The sequence below is a fragment of the Pseudophryne corroboree genome, chromosome 2 (genome assembly GCF_028390025.1).
Source record: "Pseudophryne corroboree isolate aPseCor3 chromosome 2, aPseCor3.hap2, whole genome shotgun sequence".
NCBI lineage: Eukaryota > Metazoa > Chordata > Amphibia > Anura > Myobatrachidae > Pseudophryne > Pseudophryne corroboree.
In genome coordinates, this window is record NC_086445.1 from 1,013,853,016 (window position 1) to 1,013,874,029 (window position 21,014).

The window sequence follows — 21,014 nt, forward strand, 5'->3', positions numbered from 1 at the left end:
AAGCCCTCTCCATATATTTTTCTTTCCATCATTCTGGTACAGGTTGATTCTATTTACATCTGTGCAAAGAATGATGTTTTAGAACTGATATAAATATCTGTAAAGGGCGTGCAATAGAAAAAAGCTTTAATATTCAAAATGGCATATACAGTAATACAATATCAATATAACAATTAGAGATGTGCACCGGACTTTTTTCGGGTTTTGTGTTTTGGTTTTGGATTCGGTTCCGCGGCCGTGTATTGGATTCGGACGCATTTTGGCAAAACCTCCCTTAAGAATTTTTGTCAGATTCGGATGCATTTTGGATTCACATGTTTTTTTTTAAAAAACCCTCAAAAACAGCAAAAATCATAGAATTTGGGGGTAATTTTGATCCTATAGTATTATTAACCTTAATAACCATAATTTCCACTCATTTCCAGTCTATTCTGAACACCTCACATCTCACAATATTATTTTTAGTCCTAAAATTTGCACCGAGGTCGCTGTATGACTAAGCTAAGTGACCCAAGTGGGCGGCACAAACACCTGGCCCATCTAGGAGTGGCACTGCAGTATCAGACAGGATTGCACTTAAAAAATAGTCCCCAAACAGCACATGATGCAAAGAAAATAAGAGGTGCACCAAGGTCGCTGGATGGCGGTTGCTGGATGGCTAAGCTAAGCGACACAAACACCTCAATATCACAGGAATTATTCGTTCTAATCAATGGTATTATTATTGGTCCAAATCACTGGAAGAAAATGACAAAATCACTAGAATTAAAAGCCAGTATCACAGGAATTATTCGTTCTAATCAATGGTATTATTGGTCCAAATCACTGGAAGAAAATGATAAAATCATTGGAATTAAATGGCAGTAATGTCGGGAATTATATCAAATGGCAGTACCACTGGACATATACGGAAGTGGCAGATATGATGGAACTTTAAAAAAAAACTTTTTTTTTATATATGACAGGGACAAACCCACTGTCCTAACAATTGGAAGGGCTGATTAAACAAACAGCCAGAGATAAACTCCTGAATCCAGTTTCTAACCCTGGGTAATAATTTTTATTACCCAGGATTTAATAATAATCACTAAGGCTCCCCTGTAGTGATGTAGATGAGATCCCCCCCCCCCCCCAGTGGACCCCCACATGGGAGTCCTTCCACGTCACGCTGAGGACGCTAAGAGAGTAGAATCCAACCTCTGAACCCGTGCACCTGTAGAGGGTGCAGACTTTCTGCTCTTTCTATGGCCTAGCCTCGTGCAGAAGTAGGCCCTCCCGAATTTTCTCGATCTGGCAGCCCAAGGGGACTGCATCAGAGTGTTATGATTCCAGTACTCCTGACCGGAGGAGATCTGATGGCAATGGCCAGAGTACTGGAAGGGAATGCTGGTTACGGGAGCTGGAAAGACTAGTTGCCCCTGGCGCCCTAACTCTATTGTCTCACCCGTGCTATCGGAAATCCCTTGCGAGACTATGGTTTCTTGAGCCCCTGGCAGCCACGTTTGAAAGGCGGATTATGTCTGCCCAACTCCGGTGCCCCCCGGTCTTAGTGAGAGACAAAGGGAAATCCGAGGCAGGATGATGACAAGAGGACCTCTGACTGACAACAGGCCAGGGGCAACAAGCTAACTAACCAAACCAGAAGTATGCGCGGACAAACCGCCAGATAAAAAGAACAACCAAAATCCACTAGTCCGTTACTCCTATCCAGCACCGCTGGATACCAGAGTGGATCTGTGGGAGCGGAATCCTCCACAAAAGCTCAGAAACACAGATAATAAATAATAAGTAATAAAGCGGCCAAGCCGCAACACACGGCTACGCCGTGACTCACGAACACCACTGGATGTTTAAAGGTGCTCAGTCAGGACTCCAGGAACAGATGACAACTTCCGAGTACAGGACAACTGAGGACAGGAACGACCGGGTACAGCAGGACTGGAAACACTCTCAGCAAACAGATACAGCATGCAGGAAGCTATTACCGGCGTCTGTGAGAAGCCCTGGAAGTGTACTTAACAGGGAGTCCTCCAATCAGCTGTTTAGAGGCTGATTGGACTAAATGCCGTGCAGCTGCCTTGCTGCACGGCCAGGAAACAGGTGCCCTTATTAATTTAAATGGACCCAGCAACGGGGAACGCGGTCCGCCAGTGGCGTCCCCGTTGTTAGGGTCCATGCGGCTCCGTGCGCCCGGCGTCTAGCGTTGCCAGGGAGCCGGCGGCTGTACATGCACGGCATCCCTGGTTGCTAGGCGCCGGACCGCACCGACGAGCGGACCCCGGCGCCTAACACAGAGAAGCAGAGTTACGTCTCCTCACAGGTGGTGCTGCGGAAGGATTTGTATTCAGCGTGTCCCCAACTGGTGTCTCACCTGCGAAGGGGAGGTACCTCTTAGATTCAGCATCTGCGTTCCATTGGCGGATCCAGAGACCTCTGTGAGCCGCTACTGCCATGGAGGATGCTCTAGAATTTATCAGCCCAATGTCCCTCATGGCTTTCACCATGAATTTAGCCGAATCCTTTATGTGACCTAGAATCAAGACAACATTATCCCTATGGATTGTATCAAGTTCTTCTATTAAATTGTCTGACCATTTTAACATAGCCCTAGCTACCCAAGTGCATGCAATAGTGGGCCTAAGGGTGGCTCCAGTAGCCGTGTAAATGGGTTTTAGAGTTGTCTCTATCTTGTGGTCAGTTGGTTCCTTTAACGAGGCCGAGCCTGGTACAGGTAATGTAATTACCCCTGATGGCCTGGACACCGAAATGTCCATTATGGGAGGAATCTCCCATCTCCTTCTATCCTCCTCAGGAAAGGGATATGTCTTAAGTACTTTATTGGGGATGTGAAAAACCTTTTCTGGTTTAACAAGGATCTTTCAAATAGGGTATTCAACTCTTCCGAAACCGGGAATGTCACTAATGATTTTGCAGTTAGCATACAAGAATTTTCCTCTATTTGTATAGGTATTTCTAACACATCCCTAATGGCATTGATAAATTGCTGAATTTTATATTCCAATCTATCATAGTGCCCCCCTCTAACTTCTATGTCGATCCCTGTGTTGGCATCGATGTCCGCGTTGGCCTGCAAGACCTGTGTATCAGGAGCTGAGGTGGTCCTAGATGAAATGGACTGATCCATATCTAGAGCATTCTTCGTAGCTTTTTTCCAGCAACTTAAGAGGGTATGCCCTAATGAACTCTGAGGAATCTTATTTCCTAGGCTATCCAGCCATTCTGTCTCCATCCTAATGGGATGAAACCACTCAAGGCAATCCTAAGAACCTGATACAGACTCCTCTGAGGAAGACACCTCCACAACCTCCAAAACATTTTGTTCTGACAAGACACTGATCAGTGATACTGAGCACTGACGATACTACTGAGCAGTGACACTCAGAACTGACACTGAGCAGCGCGATGCAGCACAAGACAATGAGCACTGATGATGATGATACTAGAACTGACACTGGGCAGCGAGAACAGCACTGGACTATTGTACTATAGTATACTGGTCACCACAATGCAGCACAAGACAATGAGTAGTGATCTTGAGCAATGATGAGAATACTAGAACTGACACTGGGGAGCGAGAACAGCACTGGACTATTGTACTGTAGTATACTGGTCACCACAATGCAGCACAAGACAATGAGTAGTGATCCTGAGCAATGATGAAGATACTAGAACTGACACTGGGCAGCAAGAACAGCACTGGACTATTGTACTGTAGTAGTATACTGGTCACCACAATGCAGCAGCAAAACAATGAGCACTGATGAGGATACTTGAACTGACACTTGGCAGCGAGAACAGCACTGGACTATTGTACTGTAGTATATTAGTCACCACAATGCAGCACAAGACAATGAGTAGTGATCCTGAGCAATGATGAGGATACTAGAACTGACACTTGGCAGCGAGAACAGCACTGGACTATTGTACTGTAGTAGTATACTGGTCACCACAATGCAGCAGCAAAACAATGAGCACTGATGAGGATACTTGAACTGACACTGGGCAGCGAGAACAGCACTGGACTATTGTACTGTAGTATACTAGTCACCACAATGCAGCACAAGACAATGAGTAGTGATCCTGAGCAATGATGAGGATACTAGAACTGACACTGGGCAGTGAGAACAGCACTGGACTATTGTACTGTGAATACTGGTCACCACAATGCAGCACAAGACAATGAGTAGTGATCCTGAGCAATGATGAGGATACTAGAACTGACACTGGGCAGCGAGAACAGCACTGGACTATTGTACTGTAGTATACTGGTCACCACAATGCAGCACAAGACAATGAGCACTGATCCTGAGCACTGATGAGGATACTAGAACTGACACTGGGCAGCGAGAATAGCACTGGACTATTGTACTGTAGTATACTGGTCACCGCAATGCAGCACAAGACAATGAGTAGTGATCCTGAGCAATGATGAGGATACTAGAACTGACACTGGGCAGCGAGAACAGCACTGGACTATTGTACTGTAGTACACTGGTCACCACAATGCAGCACAAGACAATGAGCAGTGATACTGAGCACTGATGAGGATACTAGAACTGACACTGGGCATCGAGAACAGCACTGGACTATTGTACTGTAGTATACAGGTCACCACAATGCAGCACAAGACAATGAGCACTGATCCTGAGCACTGATGAGGATATTAGAACTGACACTGGGCAGTGAGAACAGCACTGGACTATTGTACTGTGAATACTGGTCACCACAATGCAGCACAAGACAATGAGTAGTGATACTGAGCACTGATGATGAGGATACTAGAACTGACACTGGGCAGCGAGAACAGCACTGGACTATTGTACTGTAGTATACTGGTCACCACAATGCAGCACAAGCCAATGACTAGTGATACTGAGCACTGATGAGGATACTAGAACTGACACTGGGCAGCGAGAACAGCACTGGACTATTGTACTATAGTATACTGGTCACCACAATGCAGCACAAGACAATGAGTAGTGATCTTGAGCTATGATGAGAATACTAGAACTGACACTGGGCAGCGAGAACAGCACTGGACTATAGTACTGTAGTATACTGGTCACCACAATGCAGCACAAGACAATGAGTAGTGATCCTGAGCAATGATGAAGATACTAGAACTGACACTGGGCAGCAAGAACAGCACTGGACAATTGTACTGTAATAGTATACTGGTCACCACAATGCAGCAGCAAAACAATGAGCACTGATGAGGATACTTGAACTGACACTGGGCAGCGAGAACAGCACTGGACTATTGTACTGTAGTATACTAGTCACCACAATGCAGCACAAGACAATGAGTAGTGATCCTGAGCAATGATGAGGATACTAGAAATGACACTGGGCAGCGAGAACAGCACTGGACTATTGTACTGTAGTAGTATACTGGTCACCACAATGCAGCAGCAAGACAATGAGCACTGATGAGGATACTAGAACTGACACTGGGCAGTGAGAACAGCACTGGACTATTGTACTGTGAATACTGGTCACCACAATGCAGCACAAGACAATGAGTAGTGATCCTGAGCAATGATGAGGATACTAGAACTGACACTGGGCAGCGAGAACAGCACTGGACTATTGTACTGTAGTATACTGGTCACCACAATGCAGCACAAGACAATGAGCACTGATCCTGAGCACTGATGAGGATACTAGAACTGACACTGGGCAGCGAGAATAGCACTGGACTATTGTACTGTAGTATACTGGTCACCGCAATGCAGCACAAGACAATGAGTAGTGATCCTGAGCAATGATGAGGATACTAGAACTGACACTGGGCAGCGAGAACAGCACTAGACTATTGTACTGTAGTAGTATACTGGTCACCACAATGCAGCACAAGACAATGAGCACTGATGAGGATACTAGAACTGACACTGGGCAGTGAGAACAGCACTGGACTATTGTACTGTAGTATACTGGTCACCACAATGCAGCACAAGACAATGAGTAGTGATCCTGAGCAATGATGAGGATACTAGAACTGACACTGGGCAGCGAGAACAGCACTGGACTATTGTACTGTAGTATACTGGTCACCACAATGCAGCACAAGACAATGAGTAGTGATCCTGAGCAATGATGAGGATACTAGAACTGACACTGGGCAGCGAGAATAGCACTGGACTATTGTACTGTAGTATACTGGTCACCGCAATGCAGCACAAGACAATGAGTAGTGATCCTGAGCAATGATGAGGATACTAGAACTGACACTGGGCAGCGAGAACAGCACTGGACTATTGTACTGTAGTATACTGGTCACCACAATGCAGCACAAGACAATGAGTAGTGATCCTGAGCAATGATGAGTATACTAGAACTGACACAGGGAAGCGAGAACAGCACTGGACTATTGTACTGCAGTATACTGGTCACCAAAATGCAGCACAAGACAATGAGTAGTGATCCTGAGCAATGATGAGGATACTAGAACTGACACTGGGCAGCGAGAACAGCACTGGACTATTGTACTGTAGTATACTGGTCACCACAATGCAGCAGCAAGACAATGAGCACTGATGAGGATACTAGAACTGACACTGGGCAGTGAGAACAGCACTGGACTATTGTACTGTGAATACTGGTCACCACAATGCAGCACAAGACAATGAGTAGTGATACTGAGCACTGATGATGAGGATACTAGAACTGACACTGGGCAGCGAGAACAGCACTGGACTATTGTACTGTAGTATACTGGTCACCACAATGCAGCACAAGACAATGAGTAGTGATCCTGAGCAATGATGAGGATACTAGAACTGACACTGGGCAGCGAGAATAGCACTGGACTATTGTACTGTAGTATACTGGTCACCGCAATGCAGCACAAGACAATGAGTTGTGATCCTGAGCAATGATGAGGATACTAGAACTGACACTGGGCAGCGAGAACAGCACTGGACTATTGTACTGTAGTAGTATACTGGTCACCACAATGCAGCAGCAAGACAATGAGCACTGATGAGGATACTAGAACTGACACTGGGCAGTGAGAACAGCACTGGACTATTGTACTGTGAATACTGGTCACCACAATGCAGCACAAGACAATGAGTGGTGATACTGAGCACTGATGATGAGGATACTAGAACTGACAATGGGCAGCGAGAACCGCACTGGACTATTGTACTGTAGTATACTGGTCACCACAATGCAGCACAAGACAATGAGTAGTGATCTTGAGCAATGATGAGGATACTAGAACTGACACTGGGCAGCGAGAACAGCACTGGACTATTGTACTGTAGTATACTGGTCACCACAATGCAGCACAAGACAATGAGTAGTGATCCTGAGCAATGATGAGGATACTAGAACTGACACTGGGAAGCGAGAACAGCACTGGACTATTGTACTGCAGTATACTGGTCACCACAATGCAGCACAAGACAATGAGTAGTAATCCTGAGCAATGATGAGGATACTAGAAGTGACACTGGGCAGCAAGAACAGCACTGGACTATTGTACTGTAGTAGTATACTGGTCACTACAATGCAGCAGCAAGACAATGAGCACTGATGAGGATACTTGAACTGACACTGGGCAGCGAGAACAGCACTGGACTATTGTACTGTAGTATACTGGTCACCACAATGCAGCACAAATAATGAGCACTAATATTGAGCTGATATTGAGCTTTCCACTCAGAGAACGTAGCCACGTCCTCTCGCTATCTCGACAATGCACGAGTGAAAATGGCAGCGATGCGCGGCTCTTTATATGGAATCCGAATCTCGCGAGAATCCGACAGCGGGATGATGACATTTTGCCCCGTTCGGGTTTACCGAGTAAGGCGGGAAGAACCGAGGCTGCCTCGGACCCGTGTAAACCACATGAAGTTTGGGGGGGTTTGGATCTCGGAGAACCGAACCCGCTCATCTCTAATAACAATAGTAATATTTCCCATCGCGCTGTCACTAGCAGCTGGTAGAGGGGTTTGTCAGTTTCCAAACTATCAGAATGACTAGAAAAACAAAGGTAACCAGCGCTCTAGTAATCCATTAATAATATACTAACAGACAGATTAGATAATAAAAACACACATTTATTAAAACAACATAGCAAAAAAATATAAAAAATAGGTACTAGTTTGTGCAAGCAAATAGCAATAATTCATTAATATGAAGCCACTCTACCAGCTCCTGGATCAAGCATTAGTCTCTATTAGGACTTCCACATTAGTCTGTACAATATAAGTCCAGTTTGAGCAGCAAGGTATTACCAGAATTGTTGAAGGATGTTTCCAAACAGTCCTTTAGCAAACACATTTCAGATGTATTTGGCCTGTAGAAGGTTGTCCATTAGGTATCCATACAGGGTCGTCTTAGCAGTGTAGGCCCCTGAGCAAAGCAATGGACTGGGGCCCCTAGCCATCCTCCAGCGGTAGAGGTGGGGGTGCCATCAGCAGCAGCTTTGATGTCCCATGGGAGGTAGGGTGTGTTCTATATCCCGCTCAGCAGGGGCGGATCCAGAAGAAAATGAAAGGGGGGGCACCATGATAGGGTAACGGTAATAGTTATATTTACATGCACCTAAGACACGTGTGCTCCCAGATAAGGTGTGTGGTATCACAGAATACGCCATCAGGTAATGATTGGTTGTAGGAGTGCATCCTGGTTTATTGCCAATGTTTCACCCTGATGAGAAGGCTGATTGGGCCTTAAAATGTTGTCACCTGTTCCATTAGGTATGGGAGCCAGGAAGGCACCCCAGCACAATATAATTATTAAAGTCTTTAGTTGGTGGTGGCAGGTGCAGCATACCTTGTTTTTGGCACTGCACTGAGACTTAGACTGCAGGACAGGAACTGCCCATCTTTAATTAGCAGAAGCAACCAGCTGGATCTCCAACAAGCAGCATAAGACCTCTGCAGGACAGCCCTGTCACAATCACACAGGCCACCTTCTCAAAGCTGAGGCTGAGTTTGACTGCACCTAGCATGGTGATAAATGAAGTGGAGGAGGAAGCGCTGGGAAACTGTGCGGTGCAGTGAGGGCTAATGAAGCCCTCTGTGCCGTCATAAGTAACAGTCTTACTTGATGCTGGCATTTGAACCCCGCGCCTGGGCTGGACTCTGGCTGGCTGGCAGTGGGGGAGGTAGTTTGCGGTGTGAGCATGGGGAGGCTGGAGCTGCAGCTCCAGCCTCCCAATTGGTTACCACACGGACTTGCTGTTAGAGCCGCGGTGGGCCCTAGTGCCTGCCATCTCTTTTATCAAATCTGACTGACAGAAATAGCAGTAGTGCTGCTGCTGTTCTTCTTTTGAAAAAAATGAAGTCAGAAACGACAGGGCGGGGAGCTCGGACCCAAGTGCCCCCCCTGGATCTGCCTATGCACATGAGGGTGGAGGCAGAGGGACTAATGAACATGGTGGCAGAGGCAGAGCCGTAACTATACATTTTGGTTCCCTGTGCTAGGAAGACAATTGGTGCACTAATCCCCCCCTTCACAAAAAATATATGGGCGTAGCTTCATGGGGAAGGGTCGTGGTCGCAAAATAATACCAATTCATGTTACATTGCACAGTAGTCTAAATTATTCAAAATACTCCACACAGTAGTGCCACTTATACACATTGGGGGTCATTCCGAGTTGTTCGCTCGCAAGCTGCTTTTAGCAGCTTTGCACACGCTAAGCCGCCGCCTACTGGGAGTGAATCTTAGCTTCTTAAAATTGCGAATGAAAGATTCGCAATGTTGCGATAAGACAACTCTGTGCAGTTTCTGAGTAACTCGAAACTTACTCGGCATCTGCGATCAGTTCAGTGCTTGTCGTTCCTGGTTTGACGTCACAAACACACCCAGCGTTCGCCCAGACACTCCTCCGTTTCTCCAGCCACTCCTGCGTTTTTCCCAGAAACGGTAGCGTTTTTTCACACACTCCCATAAAACGGCCAGTTTCCGCCCAGAAACACCCACTTCCTGTCAATCACAGTACGATCACCAGAACGAAGAAAAAACCGTGAGTAAAATTCCTAACTGCATAGCAAATTTACTTGGCGCAGTCGCAGTGCGAACATTGCGCATGCGCACTAAGTGGAAAATCGCTGCGATGCGAAGAAATTTACCGAGCGAACAACTCGGAATGACCCCCATTATACCAGGTAGAGCTCCTTATACACATTACTCCAGACTGAGCCCCCTTTCTACACATTATGCCAGACAGAGCCCCTTTTTTACATGTTACGGCAGCAGAGTCCCCTTTTTACACATTACTGCGTCAGAGTCCCCCTCTGTACACATTACGACAGCAGAGACACCCTTTTTACACATTATGGCAGCAGAGACCCCTTTTTACATATTACAGCAGGAGAGTCCACCTTTTTACACATTACAGCAGAAGAGTCTGAGGGGGCGAGAGAGAGTGAGTGCGTGTGTGATGGTCTGTGGAGGGGGGGGGAGCCGCGGAGCACAGGGGGTAGAGACGGCACATTGCTGCCTGCTGTATCTATTATCAGTGGTGGATGCGGACAATGGTGGGGGGATGTGCTGGTTCTCACTGCAGAAAATGACTGAAGAGGTTGGGGAGGTGCGGAGCGCATGGGTTAGAGACTGCACACTGCTGCTCGCTGTATCTGTTAGCAGCAGTGTTACTGTGTCGCAGTGGATACCGGCAGAGGCGGGGAGATGAGCTGGTTCTCCTCACTGCAGGAGATGACGGGAGGGAGGAAGGTGCGGAGCAGATGGGGTAGAGGCTGCACCACGCTGCCCTCCCTAAAGTATCTATTAGCAGCAGTGTATCTGCTACTGCTGGGTCACGGTGGATGTGGGCGGCGGCAGCAGCAGGGAGATATGTCGGTTCTCCACCTACAATGCCTATGTGCTGTGGGCCGAGCACACTCGGCAGAGGTACAGATGGCATAGGGAGCAGAAGCACGGTGGGGGGGTCAGAGACACAGAAAGAGGGGGACAGGAGAATGGATGGAGAATGTACTTAAGATAAATATAAAAGTGAGCGGAGGCACTGATGGGAAAGAGGACGGAAGATGCTAGAATCAAGTTGGAAAAAATAAGAATTTACTCACCAGTAATTCTATTTCTCGTAGTCCGTAGTGGATGCTGGGTACTCCGTAAGGACCATGGGGTATAGATGGGCTCCGCAGGAGACTGGGCACTCTTAAAAGAAAGATTAGGTACTATATCTGGTGTGCACTGGCTCCTCCCTATATGCCCCTCCTCCAGACCTCAGTTAGGGAAACTGTGCCCGGAAGAGCCGACATTACTAGGAAAGGATTTGGAATCCAGGGTAAGACTCATACCAGCCACACCAATCACACCGTACAACTCGTGATAACTATACCCAGTTAACAGCATGATAACAACTGAGCCTCTCAACAGATGGCTCATACAATAACCCTTTAGTTAAGCAATAACTATATACATGTATTGCAGAGAGTCCGCACTTGGGACGGGCTCCCAGCATCCACTACGGACTACGAGAAATAGATTTACCGGTGAGTAAATACTTATTTTCTCTGACGTCCTAGTGGATGCTGGGTACTCCGTAAGGACCATGGGGATTATACCAAAGCTCCCAAACGGGCGGGAGAGTGCGGATGACTCTGCAGCACCGAATGAGCAAACTCAAGGTCCTCCTCAGCCAGGGTATCAAACTTGTAGAATTTTGCAAAAGTGTTTGAACCTGACCAAGTAGCAGCTCGGCAAAGTTGTAAAGCTGAGACCCCTCGGGCAGCTGCCCAAGAAGAGTCCACCTTCCTCGTGGAATGGGCTTTTACTAATTTAGGATGCGGCAGTCCAGCCGCAGAATGTGCAAGCTGAATCGTGCTACAGATCCAGCGAGCAATAGTCTGCTTTGAAGCAGGAGCACCCAGCTTGTTGGGTGCATGCAGGATAAATAGCGAGTCAGTTTTTCTGACTCTAGCCGTCCTGGAAACATAAAGTTTCAGGGCCCGGACTACGTCCAGCAACTTGGAATCCTCCAAGTACCTAGTAGCCGCAGGCACCACAATAGGTTGGTTCAAATGAAACGATGATACCACCTTAGGGAGAAATTGGGGACGAGTCCTCCATTCTGCCCTTTCCATATGGAAGATCAGATATGGGCTTTTACATGACAAAGCCGCCAATTCTGACACACGCCTAGTCCAAGCTAAGGCCAAAAGCATAACCACTTTCCACGTGAGATATTTTAGCTCCACAGTCTTAAGTGGCTCAAACCAGTGGGATTTTAGGAATCCAACACACGTTGAGATCCCAAGGTGCCACTGGAGGCACAAAAGGGGCTGAATATGCAGCACCCCTGTAACAACGTCCGAACTCCAGGCAGTGAAGCCAGTTCTTTTTGAGAGAAAAAAGGGATAGGGCCGAAATCTTGGCCTTTATGGATCCTAATTTTAGGCCCATAGTCACTCCTGACTGTAGGAAGTGCAGGAATCGACCCCCCTGGAATTCCTCTGTAGGGCCTTCCCGGCCACACACCAAACAACCTATTTTCGCCATATACAGTGAAAAAGTCTTGCTGTCACGTCTTTCCTAGCCTTTATCAGCGTAGGAATAACTGCATCCGAAATGCCCTTTTCCGCTAGGATCCGGCGTTCAACCGCCATGCCGTCCAACGCAGCCGCGGTAAGTCTTGGATCAGACAGGGTCCCTGTTGCAACATGTCCTGACTGAGAGGCAGAGGCCATGGGTCCTCTGAGAGCATTTCTTGCAGTTCCGGGTACCGAGTCCTTCTTGGCCAATCCGGAGCAAAGAATATTGTTCACACTCCTCCGTTTATTACAATTCTCAGCCCTTGGGTCTGAGAGGAAGAGGAGGGAATATATAGACCGACTGGAACACCCACGGTGTTACTAGTGCGACCACAGCTATCGCCTGAGAGTCCCTTGACCCAGCGTAAAACCTTTTTTATCTTTTTATTGAGGTGGGACGCCATGTAGTCCACCTGAGGCAGTTTCCATCAATTTGCAAAACTGCGTGAAGACTTCCTGATGAAGTCACCACTTTCCCGGGTGGAGGTCATGTCCACTCCCGGAATGAACACTGCTGACAGTGCGCTTACTTGATTCTCCGCCCAGCGAAGAATTCTGGTGGCTTCTACTCTCGCCACCCTGCTCCTTGTGCCGCCCTGGCTGTTTACATGAGCCCCTGCGGTCTGACTGGATCAGAACCGGTTGGTCGCGAAGCAGGAACTCCGCTTGACTTAGGGCGTTGTATATGGCCCTTAGTTCCAGGATATTGATGTGAAGGCAAGTCTGTTGGCTTGACCACAAACCTTGGAATTTACTTCCCTGTGTAACGGCCCCCCACCCTCGGAGGCTTGCATCCGTGGTCACCAGGACCCAGTCCTGAATGCCGAATCTGCGGCCCTCGAGAAGGTGAGCACTCCGCAGCCACCACAGGAGAGACACCCTGGCCCTTGGGGATAGGGTGATTAACCGATGCATCTGAAGATGTGATCCGGACCACTTGTCCAGTAAGTTCCATTGTCCTTGCATGGAACCAGCCGAAAGGGATGGTCTCATATGATGCCATCATCCTTCCCAGGACTCGAGTGCAGTGATGCACTGACGGTTTTCAATGGATTCCTGACCAGTGTCATGAGCTTCTGAGCTCTCTCTATCGGGAGATAAACCCTCTTCTGGTCTGTGTCTAGGATCATGCCTAGGCGAGGCAGATGAGCTGTAGGAACCAACTGCGACTTTGGAATATATAGAATCCAGTCGTGTTGCCGTTTCACTTCCAGAGAAGGTGATACGCTGTCCAGCAACTGCTTTCTTGATCTCGCTTTTATGAGGAGATCATCCAAGTATGTGATAATAGTGACACCTTGCTTCCGCAGGAGCACCACCATATCCACCATTACCTTGGTGAAATTGGTAATGACAATCCCGTACCGCAATTCTGAGGTACGCCTGATGAGGTGGATAAATGGGGACACGAAGGTATGCATCCCTTATGTCCCGATTCATTTCAGGCTTGCAATGACTGCTCTTAGCGATTCCATCTTGAACCTGAACCTTTTCAGGTATATGTTCACGGATTTTAATACAATATGGGTCTAACCGAACCGTCTGGTTTCGGGATTATAACATGGTCGAATAATAACACCCTCTTGTTGAAGGAGGGGACCCTTGACCACCACCTGTTGAAGATACAATTTACGAATTGCAGTTAACACTGGCTCCCTCTCTTGGGGGGAAGCCCGCCGGGTCCTCGGTGAGGGGGCATCTTCTCACAGTCCAGCCTGTATCCCTGCGATACAATTTCTATTGCCCAGGGATCTAACAGGGAGTGAACCCACTTGTGGCTGAACTTAAGAAGGCGTGTCCCCACCGGGCCTAGCTCCGCCTGTGGAGCCCCAGCGACATGCGGTGGATTTTTGTAGAGGCCGGGGAGGACTTCTGTTCCTGGGGACTAGCTGTGTTGTACAGCTTCTTTCCTCTGCCCCCGGCTCTGACAAGAAAGGACGCACCTCAGACTTTCTTGTTTCTTTATTCGAAAAGCTGCATTTAATAATGTCGTGCTTTCCTAGGCTGTGCAGGAATATAAGGCAAAATATCAGAATCACCAGCTATAGCTGTGGAGACCAGGCCCGAGAACCTTTCTCCACACAATCCTCAGCCTTCCATATGCCTCTTGAGTCGGCATCATCTGTCCAATGTATATTCTACAGGACACGTCAAGCAGAAATCGACATAGCTTTTGTCTCTAGGACCCAGTATATTCATGTCCCTTTGGGCATGCTTTATAATTATATATCTATCACTTAAGACAGCATCTTAAAATATTTATATGCATACTAGGGTCTCAATCTCTGCTGATAAGGTACCTGTCCACGCTGCCACAGCGCTATAAACCCATGCCGACACAATCGCCGGTCTGGGTAGTATACTAGAATGTGCACACTATCTGCAGGATCCCTGAGAATAGCTAGTGCAAACAGGACACCCAAGGGGAAGATTCTCAACACATCCTGGCCCTAGTGGGGAAAGGATACAGCCTGAGAATTCTCTTGTGGGAAGCTGCCGTCTCTTGTCTGGAGATTCCCGCTCTTTTTCCTCATGAGAGGAGGGAAATTTACCTCAGCATTCTTCCCCTTAACATGTGTACTCTCGTGTCAGGGACAGATGAGTCATCAGTGATATGCAAATCATCTTTTATTCCAATAATCATATATTGAATATCTTTTAGCCCTCTTGGCTGTAACTTTGCATTATCTTAGTCGACAGTGGAGTTGAACTCCGTGTCGATACTTTGTTATTTTGGATAGTGAACATAGAGAGACTCTGAAGGACTCTGTGACATAGGGACAGACCAGGGTAGATTTCCTTTCTGTTCCCTAACCTTTTGTGCAATAATTTTACCTCAGCACTTACACATATCCAAACAGGTGTCAGCGTTGTCGACGGAAACACCCTCCCACACACATGTCCGCTCTATCACCTCCTTAGAGGAGCCTTTTACCTCAGACATGTCGACACACGCGTACCGACACACCACACACACAGGGGATGCTCTATTTGAAGACAGTTCCCCCACAAGGCCCTTTGGAGAGACAGAGAGAGAGTATGCCAGCACACACCACAGTGCTATATAATACAGGGATGTACACTATACTGAGTGATTTTTCCCCTATAGCAGCTTATATACACAGTTTTGCGCCTAAATTTATGTGCTCCCCCTCTCTTTTTTACCCTTTGTGTACCAGGATACTGCAGGGGAGAGCCTGGGGAGCTTCCTTCCAGCTGAGCTGTGAAGAGAAAATGGCGCCGGTGTGCTGAGGAAGAAGGCCCGGCCCCCTCAGCGGCGGGCTTCTGTCCTTTTATGTACTTTAATGGCGGGGGTTAATGCACATATACAGTTTATCAGACTGTATTATGTGCTTTTCGCCAAGTAAGGTAATCTAATTGCTGCCCAGGGCGCCCCCCCCAGCGCCCTGCACCCATCAGTGACCGGAGTGTGTGGTGTGCTAAGGGAGCAATGGCGCACAGCTGCAGTGCTGTGCGCTACCTTAATGAAGACCGGAGTCTTCAGCCGCCGATTTTCAACTTCTCTTCGTTCTTCTGGCTCTGCAAGGGGGACGGCGGCGCGGCTCCGGGACCGGACGACCGAGGACTGGGCCTGTGTTCGATCCCTCTGGAGCTAATGGTGTCCAGTAGCCTTAGAAGCCCAAGCTAGCTGCAAGCAAGTAGGTTCGCTTCTCTCCCCTCAGTCCCACGTAGCAGTGAGTCTGTTTCCAGCAGATCTCACTGAAAATAAAAAACCTAACAAATACTTTCTTTTCTAGGAAGCTCAGGAGAGCCCCTAGGGTGCATCCAGCTCTGGCCGGGCACAGATACTAACTGAGGTCTGGAGGAGGGGCATAGAGGGAGGAGCCATTGCACACCAGATAGAGTACCTAATCTTTCTTTTAAGAGTGCCCAGTCTCCTGCGGAGCCCGTCTATACCCCATGGTCCTTACGGAGTACCCAGCATCCACTAGGACGTCAGAGAAAAGACCTCTGATGTCAGGGGGAGGAGCTAGGCCGGCGGGATAGTACTTTCACTATACACAACACCGACTACTACCTTTAGCAATCCGGTGGCGAGCGGAGTGAGCCAATTAGCCCTAAGCGTGGTGAGTGATGTGAGCGCGCAAGGGTACATTTTGGGTACCTTGTTCGGGTATGGATCTTCCCCGTGGTGGCGTCAGTGTTCCTTTCTCCAACTTGATTTTAGCTATAACCGAAAGAGGACTGAGGCATAGAAGGGGGAGGGGCAGAAACATAGTTGATATAGGTGGGTAGGAGCTGAGCCAAACATAGGGATATAAAGGAAGAGGCACACATGAGGTGGGTAGGAGCAAAGGCACAAATAGGGATATAGAGAAAGAGGCACACATGGGCTGGGTAGGAGCAGAGGCACATGGGAAAGAGGCACACATGTGGTGGGTAGGAGCAGAGGCACATGGGAAAGATGCACACATGGGATGGGTAGGAGCAGAGGCAAATGGGAAAGAGGCACACATGTGGTGGGTAGGAGCAGAGGCACACGGGAAAGATGCACACATGGGATGGGTAAGAGCAGAGGCACATGGGAAAGAGGCACACATGGGGTGGGTAGGAGCAGAGGCACATGGGAAAGACGCACACATGGGATGGGTAAGAGTAGAGTCACATGGGAAAGACGCACACATGGGATGGGTAAGAGCAGAGGCACATGGGAAAGAGGCACACATGGGGTGGGTAGGAGCAGAGGCACATGGGAAAGATGCACACATGGGATGGGTAAGAGTAGAGTCACATGGGAAAGATGCACACATGGGATGGGTAAGAGTAGAGTCACATGGGAAAGAGGCACACATGGGATGGGTAAGAGTAGAGGCACATGGGAAAGAGGCACACATGGGATGGGTAAGAGTAGAGGCACATGGGAAAGAGGCACACATGTGGTGGGTAAGAGTAGAGTCACATGGGAAAGATGCACACATGGATGGGTAAGAGTAGAGGCACATGGGAAAGAGGCACACATGGGGTGGGTAGGAGCAGAGGCACATGGGAAAGATGCACACATGGGATAGGTAAGAGTAGAGGCACATGGGAAAGAGGCACACATGTGGTGGGTAAGAGTAGAGTTACATGGGAAAGATGCACACATGGATGGGTAAGAGTAGAGGCACATGGGAAAGAGGCACACATGGGGTGGGTAGGAGCAGAGGCACATGGGAAAGATGCACACATGGGATGGGTAAGAGTAGAGTCACATGGGAAAGATGCACACATGGGATGGGTAAGAGTAGAGGCACATGGGAAAGAGGCACACATGGGGTGGGTAGGAGCAGCTGGGGAAGCTCTGGCTAGTGGAAGCAGGGGAGGAGGAGCTGCAGGAGACCTGGGGGTGGGGCAACACATAAAGGAGTGAAGAGAGGAAGCTGAGGAGCTGCTGGGAGATTTAGGGAGTCTCCTTCCATCCACTTACCTATCTGGCTGGTTGGCAGGTAGGAATCCTGGATCTGTAGCAGAGTCAGACTGGTCCGTGTAGCTCTGCGCCCTTAGGTCTCATCAGAGGCGTAACTAGGGTTTTTGGAGCCCAGGGCAAGGTTAGGATTGGCGCCCCCCAACCCCCCCCCCCCCCCCCACACACACACACACACACACACACACACACACACACACACTAGCACCTAGAAAAAAAAGGACCACCTAAAAAAAAAAAAAGGAAAGAAAGAAAGGCCTTAGAAACAAAGCGACAATTTGTGTGCGCGGGCCGCAGGCACGCGCTGGGAAAAAATGAGCGTGGTCACATACCAGAAGGGGCGTGGTAACCGAAAATGGGACGTGAAAACATGACACGCCACCTGTTTCACGTCACACTGGGAACATTCTTTTCAATTAAACATGCACCTTACCTGTATGATGGTTTCTCACAATATGGAACCTCTGAAGAACTGTATCCTCTGAGGCAGATGGCGTCTTAAGTCGGTATTCACTATTCATGTAGGAGATCCGATCGTCCGGAAGATGCCTGTTTGTGTAGGAATATTAACAAGGTCAGTATCATGCAACAGTGGTTCAACAAGACTCACATACTGTCCCCTGTGCTACATCCTGCCCCCTGCGTCTCTCAGCCACACCATCATCTCCCTCTCGTGTCATCTCTCAGTCACACCATCACCACCCCCTGCATCATCTCTCAGCCACACCATCACCTCCCCCTGCGTCAACACTCAGCACACAATCACGTCCCCCTGCATCGTCACTCAGCACACCATCACCTCCCCCTGCGTCGTCACTCAGCACACCATCACCTCCCCCTGTGTCGTCACTTAGCACACCATCACCTCCCCCTGCATCATCATTCAGCACACCATCACCTCCCACTGCTTCGTCATTCAGCACACGCTTTCGCACTCTGTGTCTCTGTGTGTGTTCCATGCGCTGGGAGCCCATGCTGCTGCTTTCAGGGAGACTTCACCGCACCTGAGCACCCTGTGCTTGCATTCTGACAGAGAGGGTGGGATGTATTAACATACATTGCCACCAATCGCCGCCTACCGCAGCGATGCTAACATATGCGATTAACATCGCAATGCGGTAGACGAACACCCCTGTGATGTTCAATGGAGATACTCACACTGCTGGCAGGGAAGGGGCATGGAGACACACTGCTGGCGGGGAGGGGGTATGGAGACACACTGCTGGTGGGGAGGGGGTATGGAGACACACTGCTGGCGGGGAGGGGGCATGGAGACACACTGCTGGCGGGGAGGGGGCATGGAGACACACACTGCTGTTGGGGGGGCATGGAGACACACACTGCTGATGGGGGGTGGTATGGAGAACCACACATACACACACACACACACACACACACACACACACACACACACACACTGCTGATGGGGGGGCATGGAGACACACACTGCTGATGGGGGGAGGGGGGCATGGAGACACACACACACTGCTGATGGGGGGTAGGGGGCATGGAGACATACACACGGCTGATGGGGGGTAGGGGGCATGGAGACACACACACACTGCTGATAGATGGTAGGGGAGCTAGGGAGCATGGAGACACACACACACTGCTGATGGGGGGTAGGGACATGGAGACACACACACACACACACACACACACACACACACACACACACTGCTGATGGGGGGTGGGGGGCTTGGAGACACATACACACTGCTGATGGGGGGTAGGGGGCTTGGAGACACACACACTGCTGATGGGGAGTAGGGGGCATGGAGACACACACACACTGCTGATGGAGGGTAGGGGAGCAGGGGGGCATGGAGACACACATACACTGCTGATGGGGGGTAGGGGCATGGAGACACACACACACACACACACACACACACACACACACTGCTGATGGGGGGTGGGGGGGCATGGAGACACATACACACTGCTGATGGGGGGTAGGGGGCATGGAGACACACACACACTGCTGCTGGGGGGTAGGGGGCATGGAGACCCACACAGACTGCTGATGGGGGGTAGGGGGCATGGAGACACACACACACTGCTGATGGAGGGTAGGGGAGCAGGGGGGCATGGAGACACACACAGACTGCTGATGGGGGGTAGGGGGCATGGAGACACACACACACTGCTGATGGAGGGTAGGGGAGCAGGGGGGCATGGAGACACATACAGACTGCAGATGGGGGGGTAGGGGGCATGGAGACACACACACACTGCTGATGGAGGGTAGGGGGCATGGAGACACACACACACTGCTGATGGAGGGTAGGGGAGCAGGGGGGCATGGAGACACACACACACTGCTGATGGAGGGTAGGGGAGCAGGGGGGCATGGACACACACACACACACTGCTGATGGAGGGTAGGGGAGCAGGGGGGCATGGAGACACACAGAGACTGCTGATGGGGGGTAGGGGGCATGGAGACACACACACTGCTGATGGAGGGTAGGGGAGCAGGGGGGCACGGAGACACACACACTGCTGATGGGGGGTAGGGGGGCATAGAGACACTCTGGTGTGGGGAGGGGGACATGTAGACACACACACACTGCTGATGGGGGGGGGGAATGGAGATACTCAGGGACACACACACACACACACTGAGGTGCCCTCACCTTGATGAATTGCAGCCTCCAGCAGCTCCTCCCTCCTCTTCCACTGCCAGCCAGGCCCCAGGAGAGGAGCAGCAGAGCTGCAGAAGATCCCGATGTAGCCCCGCCCCCTGCTCGGGTCAGATGAGCATGTGCTGGGCTCCACCAATCTGGGCTCAGCACATGCTCCTCTGACCCCACTGTCACATGTTACTCTCTGCTGCTGCTGAGCTGCTGCTGCTCCTCGTTCTCATACAGCAGGCTCCCGGCAGCAGCAGCAGCAGCACGTTAATGGATGCAGGGGCGGGCGAGCAGGTACGGTGCCCTGGTCGGCGGCGCCCCCTTCTGCTAGGCCTGCCACAGCGCCCAGGGCACATGCCCTGCTCGACCCCCCTTAGTTACGCCTCTGGGTCTCATATAGCTCCGCCCTCTTGGTGCAACG

The 21,014-nt window shown here is 49.6% G+C and overlaps 1 long non-coding RNA gene across 2 annotated transcripts in view; it reads right to left on the minus strand.

Annotated features, from left to right (window-relative positions):
* Window positions 1–20,689, minus strand: part of LOC134987956 (uncharacterized) — a 30,483-nt gene extending 9,794 nt beyond the window's left edge. For both annotated transcript variants that reach the window (XR_010193507.1, XR_010193501.1), the window contains exons 1-2: window positions 20,597–20,689; window positions 18,391–18,506 (exon numbers count right to left, since the gene is read on the minus strand). This is a non-coding gene — a long non-coding RNA (uncharacterized LOC134987956). The remainder of the gene's footprint in view (window positions 1–18,390; window positions 18,507–20,596) is intronic.
* Window positions 20,690–21,014: the final 325 nt, after the last annotated feature.